Genomic DNA, 16,476 nt, shown 5'->3' with positions numbered 1-16,476 from the left:
TCTAGGAGGTGAGTCAGAGAGGATCTTGCTTTGATTTCTGTCATCGAGTGTTCTGCCTATGTTTTCCTCTAAGAGTTTTATAGTTTCTGGTCTTACATTTAGGTCTTTAATCCACTTTGAGTTTATCTTTGTGTATGGTGTTAGGAAGTGTTCTAATTTCATTCTTTTGCATGCAGCTGTCCAGTTTTCCCAGCACCATTTATCGAAGAGGCTATCTTTTCCCCACTGTATATTCTTGCCTCCTTTGTCAAAAATAAGGTACCCATAGGTGCATGGGTTTCTTTCTGGGCTTTCTATCTTGTTCCATTGATTTATATTTCAGTTTTTGTGCCAGTACCATACTGTCTTGATGATTGTAGCTTTGTAGTATAATCTGAAGTCAGGAAGATTGATTCCTCCAGCTCCATTCTTCTTTCTCAAGACTGCTTTGGCTATTTGGGGTCTTTTGTGTTTCCATATGAATTGTGAAAATTTTTGTTCTAGTTCTGTGAAAAATGCTGCTGGTAATTTGATAGGGATCACACTGAATCTGTAGATTGCATTTGGTAGTATAGTCATTTTCACAATATTGATTCTTCCTACCCAGGAACATGGAATATCTCTCCATCTATTTATGTCATCTTTGATTTCTTTCATCAGTGTCTTATAAGTGTCTGTGTATATTTCTTTTATCTCCTTGCTGCTGCTACTGCTGCTAAGTCACTTCAGTCATGTCCAACTCTGTGCGACCCCATAGATGGCAGCCCACCAGGCTTCCCCATCCCTGGGATTCTCCAGGCAAGAACACTGGAGTGGGTTGCCATTTATCTCCTTAGATAAGTTTATTCCTAGATATTTAATTCTTTTTGTTCTAATGGTGAATGGGATTGATTGCTTAATTTTTCTTTCTGATTTTTCATTGTTGGTATATAGAAATTCAAGTGATTTCTGTGTATTGATTTTGTATCCTGCAACTTTGCTAAATTCACTGATTAGCTCTAGTAATTTTCTGATACTGTCTTTAGGGTTTTTTTCTGTACAGTATCATGTCATTTGCAAACAGTGAGAGTTTTACTTCTTCTTTTCTGATCTGGATTCCTTTATTTCTTTTTCTTCCCTGATTGCTGTAGCTAGGACTTCCAGAACTATTTTACTATGTTGAGGTAGGTTTCTTCTATGCCCATTTTTTAAGAGTTTTAATCATAAATGGGTGCTGAGTTTTGTCAAAGGTTTTTTCTTAATCTATTGAGATTATCATATGGTTTTTACCTTTCAATTTGTTAATATGGTGTATCACATTGATTTATTTGCATATATTGATGAATCCTTGCTTTCCTAGAATAAACCCAACTTGATCATGGTGTATGAGCTTTTTGATGTGTTGCTGAATTCTGTTTTCTAAAATTTTGTTGAGGATTTTTGCATCTATGTTCATCAGTGATATTTTAGAAAACTATAGTTTTCTATTTTTGTGTTGTCTTTTTCTGATTTTGGTATCAGGGTGATGGTGCCCTCATAGAATGAGTTTGGAAGTGTTCCTTCCTCTGCAATTTTTTGAAAGAGTTTTAGAAAGCTAGGCATTAGCTAAGGAAGTGACTTTTAATATTACACCTTGGGACTGAGAAGACTACAATGACTAATTTCATGAATAAAAAGAAATAATTGTTTCCTCCTGTAAAATACCTACTTTAGGTAACAGTTAAAGTTGAAAGTCTTTCTATGTTCATTAGTTTCAAGTCTCTCATCAATTCCATAAAATAGGATCATTTTTAAGTGGTTAACTTTTGCCCTTTTATTCTTACAAAGGAAACTCAACTTATCCCAATAAAGTTTCTTAGCTGGGATAAAATTTTCATAGTGTAACATAGTCATCTTAGGTGAGCTCGATAGGTGATTGTCCCAGAGGAAGTAGTATATAGAAATAAGTGATATTAAAGTGAAAGCACTTTAGTCTAATACTTTAAATTTATGATTCTGTTTTTGAAAGTAATACATAAGAAGGCAAACCAAGAATATGCCTCTGATTCCTATTCCTGGCTAAAATATACCTAGTATTACTTTTTAATATTTTATTTTTAAAAAAGAAAAACTCCATATGAACTCGAGAATAAGAACAAACTACCTCAGTATGTTAGACATAACAAAGAACCCTAAAAAACAGAGGGCAGGTGGATTCAGAAGTATAAAGGAAAGCATGCCCCAAACACAGAAAAGATGGAGCCTCTAATGAAATGGAGTCTCTAATGCCAGGAGTACTCCAAGCACTATAGTGGCAAAAACTGGTAGGAGAAGAGAACCTGGGAAACTGCTCAGGTTATTGTCAGGAGAAACAGATCTCGTGCATCCAGGTGGGTCTGCCAGTCTGGGACAGACTGTTAAGATGGTCATTTATCTTTCCCCTCCCTTCATTCACACTCTTGCAACGTGATGTTGCAGCTCCTCCCTTCTAGAAGTAGAATCTACTTCCCCACACTTTGAGTTGACCATTTGATTGCTTCAGTCAGCAGACATTAGCAAATATCATACAAGCAAATATGACTGAAAATCTTGTTTTCTTGTGCTTGGAACCCTGAGACAACCATTTGAACAAGCCCTAGCTGACTTAAAGGATAAGAGGCCTCATGAAGCAGAACCAAGATGTTCAGCCTACTGCCAGAGTGAAACCAAATATCTGAGACCAGTTTCAAAACCAACCAACCAATTGACAGCAGAACAGAAAAGTCACAGAACCACCTGCTGGTCGCAGAAGTGTGAACAAGATCAGCAGAAAAAACAGGGCAGCTAGACCAGATGAATCACCATCAGACCCACAAAACTGTCAATTTAATAATTGACAGTTTTATTAAGTCACTTAGTTTTGTTTTTTTTTTGTTGTTGTTGACATTGTTACAACCATAGATAATTGACGCAACTTCCCCTTCTACTACTGAACCAATCAATGCATGAAAGTCAGCCATCTCTGGCAACAGCAGTTAGACTGAATACATATCTTGCTGATACCTGGTACCTGGCAACATCTAGGAGAAATAGGAAATATCCAGAATCAGAATACTGTCAATGGGCTCACCCTTCCCCACAATAACTGAACCAAGCTGTGGTAAACAGAAATAACATTATAACATTCACTGTCTTATCACAGGGATTCTCAAATACAAAGGGTGAACACACAACTAAAAATGACCAAAGCATTTAAGGAAGATAACACAATAAAACAGAAGAATTAAACAACAGAAGAAATGAGAACACATGAACTAAGTAAGAATAAATATTAGAGGAAACAAAGTAAATTTAAAAGAAATTTAAATAACCTTAATGAAATAAGAAAGGACAAAAACTATGATGAAACAAGCATGTGCTAGTGGCTTCAGTCATTTCTGACTCTTTGCAACTTTACAAACTGTAGCCCACAGGCTCCTCTGTCCATGGGATTCTCAAGGCAAGAATACTGGAGTGGGTTGCCATGCCGTCCTCCAGGGGATCGTCCCAAACCAAGTATCAAACCCGCATATCTTATGTCTTCTGTATTGGCAGGTGGTTTCTTTACCACTACTGCTTGTCAGGCTATAAAAAAGAAACACTTAGAGATCTTGCCTATGAAAAATGCAGTCATCAAAATAAAAACTCAAAATTCGGGCTGGAAAAAAAAAAGAGTGAACACAGATAAAAATTAAAGATACTCAGACTGTACCAAAAATAGAGCAAAAAGCTATAATATAGTAAAACATTTTAACTAGCTAGTACTAGTATTAATATATCATTGCTAAATTTTCCTGATTTTAATTCACTGTAATATGATTATAAAAGAGAATACCCTTGTGCTCTTACAAATTACACACTGAAGTGTCTAAGGGAAACAGGAAACTAACTCTGTGACTTACTCTCAAATAGTTCTAAAAAAATTATATACGTACAAAGAGAAAGAGAATGATAAAGCAAATGAAAAAGTAAATTAAATAATATTTAAGTAATATTTAATGTAAATTAACATTTTAAAGTTAAGTATAGTAAGTTAAAGTATAATTAAAGGTCAAAACATAGGTGGCTCTAGAGGTAAAAAAAAAAATCAGTGCAGATGGTGACTTGCAGCCATGAAATTAAAAGATGCTTACTCCTTGGAAGAAAAATTATGATGACCAACCTAGATAGCATTGAAAAGCAGAGACATTACTTTGCCAATAAAGGTCTGTCTAGTCAAGGCTATGGTTTTTCCAGTGGTCATGTATGGATGTGAGTGTTGGACTGTGAAGAAAGCTGAGCGCTAAAGAATTGATGCTTTTGAACTGTGGTGTTGGAGAAGACTCTTGAAAATCCCTTGGACTGCAAGGAGATCCAACCAGTCCATTCTAAAGGGTATCAGCCCTGGTGTTCTTTGGAAGGAATGATGCTGAAGCTGAAACTCCAGTACTTTGGCCACCTCATGTGAAGAGTTGACTCATTGGAAAAGATTCTGATGCTGGGAGGGATTGGGGGCAGGAGGAAGAGGGGATGACAGAGGATGAGATGGCTGGATGGCATCACCGACTCGATGGACATGAGTTTGAGTGAACTCGGGGAGATGGTGATGGACAGGGAGGCCTGGCATGCTGTGATTCATGGGGTCACAAAGAATCGGACAGGACTGAGCAACTGAACTGAACTGAACTGAGAGGTAAAGAACCCACCTGCCAATGCAGGAGACATAAGAGATGCAGATTTGATCCCTGGACCTTGGGAAGATCCCCTGGAGGAGGAAATGGCAACCCACTCCAGTATTCTTGCTTGCAGAATCCCATGGACAGAAGAGCCTGGCGGGCTACAGTCCATAGGGTCACAAAGAGTCGGACATGAGTGAAACGACTTAGCACACATGCACATGTAGTTAGGTGTTTCATATGGTAAACTATATGGTAAATGTGATATATGAATATGAATTTGAAATATGAAATTTTAAACATAGGCTTAAAATACATAAAATCTGATAGAAATGTGAAAAATAAATCTACAATCACAGTAAGAGATTATAATATTTTCTCAGTTCAGGAAAAATCAAGAACACAAATATAAATAGGAGTATAGAAATTTTAAAACAAAACAACCAAGGTTTGATCTAATTGACATGCAGAGAAGGAATATAGTTTAATTTTCTTATTAAATCATGCTGACCTGAATTTCACCAATGATCTTAGGGTTCACATAATTCTTCTCCAAATTTATTTCTGACATTAAAATTTGCTCCAAACCAATCACTCATATCACTATTGGCCTGATACTATAAAACAACTCCCCAGTGTGAGGACTCAGTGGTAACAATACCTGAAAGTTAACAAACACATCAGAAAAGAAGAAAAGCCTGGGTTCGAAGGAATGCTATCAAACAGCGGCAGATGGTAAAGCCATTTTGTGACATAGAAAACTGGGAAACCAATGCATTTAGAGTAGGAAGTATAGCACATATCGTGTATTTATTACTGAGTTTAAAAAGTGTAACTGTAAGATGGTATGACATTTTAAAGTCAGGAGCTCATTGAAAACTTTGACATTTGTAAGCACAGCATCTGTTACAAGTCATTCATTCTTCTTTCCCTTACTGTTGTGCACACAAATAACTGTATTATCTTGCTCAGCAAATTTGATTTAACCCAAAGTTGAGTGAGTTAAAGTGATAATGATTCACATGACAAAATAATACCTGAAGGAAAAAGTCTGATTTGACCAGTAAAACCCTTTTAAGAGAGAAAAAACAACTTTCAATAGAACCAGACATGTTGAAATTGCTAGTATTTCTTATTTGACCATAATCAATTACCTTCCAAAACTGTCCTTGACACAATTGTGAGGTGAATCCTACCCAAACATGTCTTTAGGGAAAAGCAAAGATGATGGCGACTCTAAAAGATTTCATACAATCATTAATTCATTCTGCCAAATACTGTCACCCAAATCACAAAATAACCTTGTATAGTGCATGTCAACACAATGAACATCCGAATGAGGTAAGAATAGAGAAATTTTAGGTTGAAAAGATGATTCTCCAGCATTGTGTTGGTAGGTGGAGATATCCGATTCAGTTCAGTTCAGTCGCTCAGTCATGTCCGATTCTTTGCAACCCCATGAACCACAACACACCAGGCCTCCCTGTCCATCACCAACTCCCGGAGTCCACCCAAACCCATGTCCATTGTGACAGTGATGCCATCCAACCATCTCATCCTCTGTCATCCCCTTCTCCTCCTGCCCTCAATCTTTCCCAGCATCAGGGTCTTTTCCAATGAGTCAGCTCTCCACATCAGGTGGCCAAAGTATTGGAGTTTCAGGTTCAACATCAGTCCCTCCAATGAACACCCAGGACTGATCTCCTTTAAGATGGACTGGTTGGATCTCCTTGCAGTTCAAGGGACTCTCAAGAGTCTTCTCCAACAACATAGTTCAAAAGCATCAATTCTTCGGCACTCAGCTTTCTTTGTAATCCAACTCTCACATCCATACATGACCACTGGAAAAACCATAGCCTTGACTAGACAGACATTTGTTGGCAAAGTATTGTCTCTGCTTTTTAATATGCTATCTAGGTTGGTCATAACTTTCCTTCTAAGAAGCAAGCGTCTTTTAATTTCATGGCTGCAGTCACCATCTGTAGTGATTTTGGAGCCCAGAAAAATAAAGTCTGACACTGTTCCACTGTTTCCCCATCTATTTTCCATGAAGTGATGGGACCAGATGCCATGATCTTCATTTTCTGAATGTTGAGCTTTAAGCCAACTTTTCACTTTCCTCAAGAGGCTCTTTAGTTCCTCTTCACTTTCTGCCATAAGGGTGGTGTCATTTGCATATCTGAGGTTATTGATACTTCTCCCAGCAATCTTGATTCCAGCTTGTGCTTCTTCCAGCCCAACGTTTCTCGTGATGTACTCTGCATATAAGTTAAATAAGCAGGGTGACAGTATACAGCCTTGACGTACTCCTTTTCCTATTTGGAACCAGTCTGTTATTCCATGTCCAGTTCTAACTGTTGCTTCCTGACCTGTATACAGGTTTCTCAAGAGGCAGGTCAGGTGGTCTGGTATTCCCATCTCTTTCAGAATTTTCCACAGTTTATTGTGATCCACACAGTCAAAGGCTTTGGCATAGTCAATAAAGCAGAAATAGATGTTTTTCTGGAAGTCTCTTGCTTTTTCTGATATCTGATTACTAGCCTCCAAACTCAGGAGCTTTGAAATGAAAAAACAAAGCAGGAAACTCTATAAAGTGCAATTAGGAAGTTTATTGCAGGTAACTTACCTACAGGCAGGATTGGGCAGATGGTGATGGAGAGGTATTTGAAGTTGTACTCTGTGATGCCTAAATGGGCACAAGACTTTCAGGGGCCAAGGCTAAAACCAGAATCTGACTACATAGTGAGAAGCACCTCCACACCTATGAGAGATGAGAACCAGTGAGACCCAGGGGTCTGAAGACCATCAACTATCTGTGTCAGCAAAGGCATTCTTCCAGTTTTTGTATCAGATGAAGACAATGGTAAAAGCTGTTAGGAAATTTATCTGGCTTGGGCACATTTCTTGTGAGGAGGCTAAAGCTGAGTCACACAGGAAGAGCAGGGGACAGGTCTTACATGGAGCCCTCAAAATGGAGTGTGTGGCTCAACCACACGTTGACAGGCAACAACACAAACCTATGTACCCCAGGATGTGTTTACAGTAGCAGATATTGAATATCTTTGATAATCATTTGTAAAGAGTTTAGAAAAAAATTCTGCAATATAAGAGGTTATTGTATTGTTTCTTGGGGTTGCTTTAGCAAAATACCACAAAAATGGTTTCAAACAATGGCAATTTATTGTCTCATGATTCTGGAAGCCAGAAGTCTAAGATTTGGTGTTGGCATAGTTGCTTTCTTCTGAAAACTTTAAAGAATCTATCTCATGCCTCTCTCGTTTCTGGTGGTTGGCGGACAATCTTTGGTGTTTCTTTGCTTGAAGAGATATCATCTCAATCTCTGCTTTAATTTTCCTACGGCATTCTCCCTGCGTATATGTCTATCTCTGTGTCCAAATTTCCACTTTATATGAAGATACCAGTCACGCTGGGTTAGGAGCCACCCTAATGACTTTGTTTTAATTTGATTACCTCTATAAACAGCCTATTTCCAAATAAGGTCACAGTCAGAGGTACTAGAGGTTAGGACTCCAATGTATCTTTTTGAAAATGACACAATTCAAACGGTAAATTACCTTAAGGTAAGCAGTAGATACAAATTTATTAGCATAATCACACAACTACCCTTGGAATCAGTAGCAATCAATAACTTTGTAGTTTACTAATGCGAAATGGTCATTCCATATAAATTGACCTCTTTCCTGACTTTAATGCATCCATAATGAATTCCAGCTAACACAGACATTCTATTTCCCACTATTCTGAAAGTCAGGCATCCTACTTCTTATAAGTCTAGAGGAAATACCCAAGCTCTTCCCTTGGTTTCCTTGATACACACACACACCACTAATACACACACACACACACACACACACACACAAACACAGAGCAAACCTAGTCAGTAGCCTACTATCCTTAACAAAAATAATCTATTTTATTTTTTTAACTTAAGCATACAAAAAATATGAGGTTCAGTTCAGTTCAGTCGCTCAGTCGTGTCCGACTCTTTGCAACCCCATGAATTACAGCACGCCAGGCCTCCCTGTCCATCACCAACTCCCGGAGTTCACTCAGACTCACATCCATCGAGTCAGTGATGCCATCCAGCCATCTCATCCTCTGTCGTCCCCTTCTCCTCCCTCCCCCAATCCCTCCCAGCATCAGAGTCTTTTCCAATGAGTCAACTCTTCACATGAGGTGGCCAAAGTACTGGAGTTTCAGCTTCAGCATAATTCCCTCCAAAGAAATCCCAGGGCTGATCTCCTTCAGAATGGACTGGTTGGATCTCCTTGCAGTCCAAGGGACTCTCAAGAGTCTTCTCCAACACCACAGTTCAAAAGCATCAGTTCTTCGGTGCTCAGCCTTCTTCACAGTCCAATTCTCACATCCATACATGACCACAGGAAAAACCATAGCCTTGACTAGACGGGATTATGCAAACCAATAGTTAACTTGAACTTAAAAAACTCACAAATGAGACTGTCTTTCCCTAGATAAATTGATATAGCAAAAGAGTAGTTCAGGATAAACTGAACGTGAAAATAATTTCAGAATGTTTCATTTCATAGTAAACTAGAATGAAAGTGAAAGTTGCTCAGTCATGTCCAACTCTTTGCAACCCCATGGACTGTAAAGTCCATTGGAATTCTCCAGGCCAGAATACTAACATGGGTAGCCTTTCCCTTCTTCAAGGAGTCTTCCCAATCCAGGGATCGAATGCAGGTCTCCCGCATTGCAGGCAGATTCTTTACCAGCTGAGCCACAAGGGAAGCCTAGACTAGAATAAGAGACCATTATTTACTGACAACAGATACTGTACCCTAAAAATGTTTTTCCTTTAAAATGTTTCTGGAAAGATGGTGGACTATGTAGCTACAGACGTTCTTTCCTTCACAGAGACACTGAATAAATAGCAATATATGAATCAGAATACCTTTGTGAAAACTCTAGAGACCAGCTGAGGAGCTATAGCACCCAGGCCACTGTAAAGCCAAGAAGAGGCCCCAGTGAAAGGGGTAGAAAAGTATAGTGTCTGGCACACCGGTTCTTGTCCCTCACCCTGTCCTGCATAGTAGAGTATCCAGGAGCAAACTCCATGCCAGGGCTCTTCCCTCAGCATGGAACTACAAAGTGGACTTTGCATCCAATTTTCTGGCTTGTATAAAGACTGCCCAAGGGACTCGTTTTTATCTCGTCGGGCTCAGTCTTTCTTGACCAAAAGAGATACACTAAAGATGGAATGGATTCTCTTGTTTTACCCCTAAGAGAACTTTCTCTTTTAACTCACTGAAACAATTTCTATGCAGGCACTTCAAATTGATTTATAAAGCAGAAAGACCTAGAATGTTAATATGTAGTCAGATATAACTTTACTAAGCTTTTACTTATTTTTAAATGAGCACAGTAAGATGAAACTCCTTAGGCTTCCAACTTTAGACTTACATGTGCCTAAAGGAATCGTACAGGCTTTCTTTTTCTCAAGCAATTGGAAGATGTTTTCATTTTGTAATGAGAAGAAAAATCTAATTTGACAATATTTTCTTTTCTCCAGTGGCAGTTGACTACATAATTACATTTTAAAGTGATGGTAGAAAACTCGATCACATTATCCCTAATCATTTTTCAGATCATACAGCACAACTATATCATGACTAGACGTTCACAATCTCTGAAAAGAAGCTGCCTTCTTCAGCATCTACCTTCCTTCAAAAGAACCTTATGTAGGGAATTCCCTGGCAATCCAATGGTTAAGACTCCTCTTGTAATGCAGGGGTATGGGTTTGGTCCCTGGTCAGAGAGCTAAGATTCCCCATGCTTGTGGCCAAGAAGAAAAAAAAAAAAAAACAGAGCATAAATAATAGAAGCAATATTGTAACAAATTAAATAAAGACTTTTAAAAAATGGTCCACATTAAAAAAAAAAAAAAAAATCTTTTAAAAAAAGAACTCACTATAAAAGCCCTGAAAGGCTAAGTGAAGAGAAGAACAAATACAGCTATTCAAATTACAGCCAAGTAATCCACTTTGAGACAAGAGGGTTTTCCTCCTGAAGTATCAAGATAATTACCAATTCTCAGCTTTAATTGTCCCACGGAAGAACTGGTCTGAAAAAAGCATGCTCTAAGAAATTCAGAAAATAAGTTTTCTGAACATGCTGTAACTTGAAGAAAAGGACTTTGCAATTTAAGTAGCACTTTTTGCAAACCCTAAAGCAGAGAAGCACAAGAAAGTTAGGGAGAACAATATAATAGCAAATAATTAGGGCAATCTGCCCTCTGCCTGGTTTCTGGTCAGAGAGCAATCAGGAATAAAACAGAATGTTTCCCATAGTCTATTTATTTGGAGATAGAAAATAACATAAAAACATTACAGTAGGCACAAGTTGAAATCATATTTTAATAATATTGTAGACACAGAATCTGAAATTAATCAGACAAATTGGAGGAAAGCTTTGCAGGCAAGCAAAAACACTTGGAAATCTTCTCTCATTTCCCTTCACTATTTGGAGATAATTTAAAGCAGAAAGGTATCAATTTCCAGATTTAGAGGTACTTTTTTTGTCCTAGCTTAGTGAATGGGAACATTGGTTTTTTTCAGCCTAATTTAGGTTTAATGACATCCCTGCTTTCCCCCATAACCTTTTCAGTTTAGCCTATTGTAGCCCCTGAAAAGGACACAGATTGCCCTCAGGCTGTAAATGCTAGACAACCTACAATCCTCAGCACCTTTTTCCCCCTGCCTGGCATCCAGGTATGCTTCTGAACAATTACTCCGTTTGGCTCTATCATAGGGCACAGTATTGGTGCAGTTGTGATCCAGGTTCCCTGCCCTTAATTCTTGATGAAAGTCAAAGAGGTCCCTGAAGAGTCCCTCTGAGAGTTCAGATTCTGGAAGTGGAAACTATCAGATTCCCTATCCTAGGATTTAAATCTACCATACCTTTATGGTAGTGATAGCACCATGTTTCTGAACCTCCTTCTCTATACTTTCCATCAATTCCAGAGACTTCTTGAGATCCTCCCACCAAAAAAAAAAAAAAGTCTTCTACACATAATTCAAAAACAGTGGCACTTTGATGTCATCATAAACACTATTTATGGGTTTTTTAACTTTGAGAATCAATCTAAACCAAGCCCTGAGAACACAATTTTGGTTATAGAAGAGACTTTTCATGGTCATGACTTGAAATACAAAGCAGATAGTGTTGTAGGACATTATTACCACACTTACAAAGAACTCCGTAAAATGTAACTTCTTTAACAGCAAAGAATTCAAGCAGATTGAAGAGCATCAGAAAATCCAATGATGCTGGGGGTTCCCAATTAGATGGCATTGTTGCTTATCTTCCCAGCATTAAATTATACTTCACTAAGTCTCTATCAGATAAACTTAAATTATCCCTTAGCTGCCAAGATGGAGCTCCTATACTTAATTTCCCTTAGCCTTTTCCTGGCAGCTTTTACTTGTCTTTCCTGGGCATCTCAGGGGATGGTTTCATAAGCAGGGCAGAGCCTTCCTAAAAGGTCCAGCTGAGTTTTGTCAACTTGCAAGTGCATCCACCCTATTTCAAGTATCTCACATTGCTTAGGGACTTTCATCTAATAATAATTCACCCTGAACAGGTGCAGTGTGTTTTTATTACATAATATTTTCATCATTTCAAACTGCCCCAGACTAAATCCAGGTTCCTTCTTTCACATTAATGGAAATCAAGACACTAGCTAAAGTTTAAACAGAACAAAAATGGGAGCAAAAGGAATTAAACAAAATTAAGCAGTTGAAAAATTAAAAATTAATCTAACATTTAAATAATGAGGTAGAGATAAAGTAAATAAATTATATCTCTTTCTATTTGCAGTTAAGAGTTGGATTAGTTTTCTAATTCTGCATGATAAGTTATTATATGTTTATCAGCTTAAAACAAAACACATTTATTACCTCTCAGTTTTCTGTGGGTCAGAGTCTGGGTTAGCCAGATGCTCTGTTCAGGATCTCACCAAGTTGAAATATAGAAATATGGGTGTAAGTCACAGTTGTAGTCACATATGAGGTTTGTAGTTCTCTTCAGAACTCTGTAATTGCTGAAGTTATCATCTTGCAACCGTATGACTGATGTCCTTGATTTCCTGCTGCCGTCAGCAAGGAATCGCTTTCCACTCCTAGAGGTCACCGTCAGGTCCTAGCCATACGATTCTCTTTTCTCAAAATACAGCAGCTTCCTTCCTCAAGCCTGGAGAAAAGATCCAGTTTTGAAAAGACCTAGTCCCTCTATTAAGGGCTCATCTGAACAGGTCAGGTCCACCCAAGATAATATCCAATGTATTAACTAAAAGTCAATTGATTAATAAACTAATTGTTAGAGTCACGTGCTGTGCTTAGTCATTCAGTCGTGTCCGACTCTTTGCGACCCATGGACTGTAGCCTGCCAGGCTCCTCTGTCCATGCGGATCCTCCAGGCAAGAATATTGGAGTGAATAGCCATTCCCTTCTCCACGGGATCTTCCCAAACCAGGTATCAAACCCAGGTCTCCACATTGCAGACGGATTTTTACTGTCTGAGCCACCAGGGAAGCCCAATTGTTAGTTATAGCTGATAATATTCACAGGTCTCCAACAGCCCTCAAAGGGAGAAGATTATATACAGGGCATGCACACCATGAGGAGGAAATTTTTTTAAGTTTCTAAGTTGATATTTTGTATTTTCATTTTTATTCAGTTCAAGAAATAGTTTTTTAATTTTCTTTCCTTTTTGTTTTTTTTTGGCCACGCAGCATGCAGGGTCTTAGTTCCCTAACCCAGAGATCAAACCCATGCCCCCTGAAGTCAAAACGCAGAATCCCAGCCACTTGACTGCCAGGTAAGCCCCCAGTGAGGGAGTCTTGGCGGTCATCTTAGACTTTTGATTAGCACACATCATGATCTAAAGTAGGTAGATCAAACATCAGAGGAACAAGCATACTATTCAAACTTAGATATAGACTTTTAACAACTAAAATATACAATGAAACATATATTGTTTTTGAGGGATGGACTAAGCAGGGAGAGAGACTTTTCATCATTTGCTTTTATGTACTATTTCAGTGTTATTGTTTTATATTACACAAGAATAATGTTACAGTAAAAAAAAAATTAGAAATCACAGATAGGGGATGGAAAAATCTCACATTCACAGACTCACTTTCCTATTCTTCTCTTAAGTGATCAAGTTACTTTGTGTTGATTCTGTGGACCTACTCTCTTCTTTCTTTATACTCTTCCTGGATGATTTCACCCATTCCTGTGGCTTCAATGATAGTCTAAACACTGATGAGTATCAAATATATATTTATATCCCTGACCTCTCTTTTGAATTCTACACACGGTTTTAATTCTTCCTACATACCTCCAACTACTTAACTAACCAGCATCTCAAACATAATAAGTCCAAATTTTATTATTTGCTGCCACCATACCTTCTCCTTCTTATATTTCCTATATCGGCTGATAGCATAACTATTCACTCAGTCTCTCAAACTATAAATTTTAGAGTTGTCTGTCATATCTGCCTATCATTCCTGGTCAGCAAGTCTTCCTGTGTACAATCAGACTAGTTCCACATCCGACTATCTCCTATCACCACTGCCACACCATAGCTAAGCCTCATTTCTTTTAACTGATTTCCAAATACCAACCTTCCACCTACTAATCTACCCTCCAGGCTTCTAAGGATCATTTTCCTAAAAATCAAATGTGATTATGCCACTCCCTGTTTAAACTCTCCCTCTCCCCAATTTCCTTAGAGATAAGTCCAACCCAAATCTAATCCTTATCTCCATTTGTTCCTCATCACTCCTCTGTTCTTACTTCTCCCATGCAAACACAGTCCATCTTCTAGCCATGCTGAATTTCTCACAGTTTGATAAATATGCTGTCTCTTTATAATTACTGAATTTTACACATGCAGTCCCCTCTTTCTAAAATGTTCTAGCTTCATATCCATCCACTCTTGTCTCCTCCCTGATCATTCTCTCTCTCACCTTCTTGCACACTGCTCATTCCTATAGCAAACCTCTAGTCGTTTTATGAATACATCTGCTCTTCAACACTCTGTCTATTCACACATTTTTTTTCTCTATATATAGAATACATTCATCAAATTCCTACTTATTTTTGAAGATCCAGTTCAAATGTTGCCTCCTTTAGCAGAGACTTCCTCATCCCCCTCACAAAGAGTTCATTTCTTTACCTTACAACATGATAACTGCATTTTTCATTTTCATCTCACTTATTATTTTCCCCACTCAAGGACATTTTCAGTAGAGAATCTCTATTATTTGTATCTATATTATTAGTACCAAACACAATTCCTAGCACAAACTATATGTTCAATAAATGTTTTATAAAACAAAATTAACAAGAATGTTCACAAAAGCACTATTTGTAATAGCCCCCAAATGGAAACAACACAAATGTCACCTACTATTAAATAGGTAAATTGTGGTCTATTTATAAAATATAAATTACACACTAACAAAAATGAAAGAACTACTGCTACTTGCAAAAACATTGGTAAATTCACAAAATGATGAACAAAAGAAGCTGGACACAAAAGAGTATATACTACATGGATTCTACTTACATAAGCTTCAAGAAACAGGTGAAACTTCTCTATAGCAATAGAAGTCAGAGCTGGGTGTAATGGCTAGGACGGAGCACAAGGCACTCCTCTTGGGGTGCTGGTAATACTGTATCCCTATCTGGGTGCTGTTGACATGGGCTTGCTCATTTTGTGAAAATTCATCGAGTTGTATGTACATTTATGATTTTAAGTTTTCTCTATGTATGTTATACTTCAATAAAAGTTTACTTAAAAATTAATTTGCACTGCTCTTATGTTCTGCAGTATTGATGATCTGCTGGTTGGACTGTAATTTCTACAACCAATAAGAAAGGGAATAGCATGTTACCATGTTACTATTTCCTAGAACCAGTTTCTGAACTGAGATCATTATCCCAGCATGTTAAATGATTTGAAAGCATTATAGAAGCCTATTACACTTGAATATCCCCTTAACTTGTTAATTTTTCAAAGGACAAAATTTGAGCTTCACTAGGAAGTTTCCAAATGAAAGTGCTGATTGTCATTGTCAAAAAAAAATCAGTCTTCTCTGTATTTTCCTTTAGAAAGTTGTGTTCAGTTACTATGATTGGCTGATAATGGTCCCCCAAATATATCAGGTTGTAATCCCAGGAACTTGTAAATGTTACCTTACAAGAAAAAAAGGTCTTCACAGATGTGATAAAGTTAAGGACCTTGAGATGGAAAGATCATCGATTATCTAGGTGGGCTTTAAATGTAATTATATGTATCCTTATAAAAAGACTTAACGACACACAGAAGAAAAAGCAATATAGAGACAGAGCAGAGATATAAAGATGCTGACCTTAAAGAATGGAATGAAGTGGCCAGACGCCAAGGAATGTTGATAACCACCTGAAGCTACAGAGACAAGAAATGCATTTTCCCCTAAAGTGTCCAAAGGGCATGTAACCCTGCCAACATGTTGATTTCAGTGCGGTGACAAACAGCCTGTACTTCCAGCCTCCAGAACTGTAAGAGAATAACATTTCTGATGTGTTAAGCCACAAAGTTTGTCATTATTTGTTACAGCAGCTACAGGAGACATTACTTGCCAACAAAGGTCCATCTAGTCAAGGCTATGGTTTTTCTAATAGTCATGTATGGATGTGAGAGTTGGACTATAAAGAAAGCTGAGTGCCAAAGAATTGATGCTTTTGAACTGTGATATTGGAAAAGACCTAAGGAAATCAGTCCTGAATAATCATTGGATGGACTGATGCTGAAGCTTAAACTCCAATACTTTGGC

General features: G+C 37.9%; 1 long non-coding RNA gene across 2 annotated transcripts in view; it reads right to left on the bottom strand.

Annotated features, from left to right (window-relative positions):
• Positions 1 to 9,348: 9,348 nt before the first annotated feature.
• The window catches only part of LOC113879632, a 77,981-nt gene continuing 70,853 nt past the window's right edge, over positions 9,349 to 16,476 (bottom strand). The window contains exons 8-9 of one of the 2 annotated variants that reach the window (XR_003507399.1): positions 12,548 to 12,839; positions 9,349 to 9,387 (exon numbers count right to left, since the gene is read on the bottom strand). This is a non-coding gene — a long non-coding RNA (uncharacterized LOC113879632). Of the gene's footprint in view, positions 9,388 to 10,532; positions 12,840 to 16,476 lie in introns of those variants that run through there. The other variant, XR_003507398.1, reaches the window with a different exon arrangement.

The sequence above is a fragment of the Bos indicus x Bos taurus genome, chromosome 21 (genome assembly GCF_003369695.1).
Source record: "Bos indicus x Bos taurus breed Angus x Brahman F1 hybrid chromosome 21, Bos_hybrid_MaternalHap_v2.0, whole genome shotgun sequence".
Taxonomy (NCBI): Eukaryota; Metazoa; Chordata; class Mammalia; order Artiodactyla; family Bovidae; genus Bos; species Bos indicus x Bos taurus.
The sequence above is the reverse complement of the archived record's forward strand: the minus strand, read 5'-3'. Positions and strand labels throughout refer to the sequence as shown.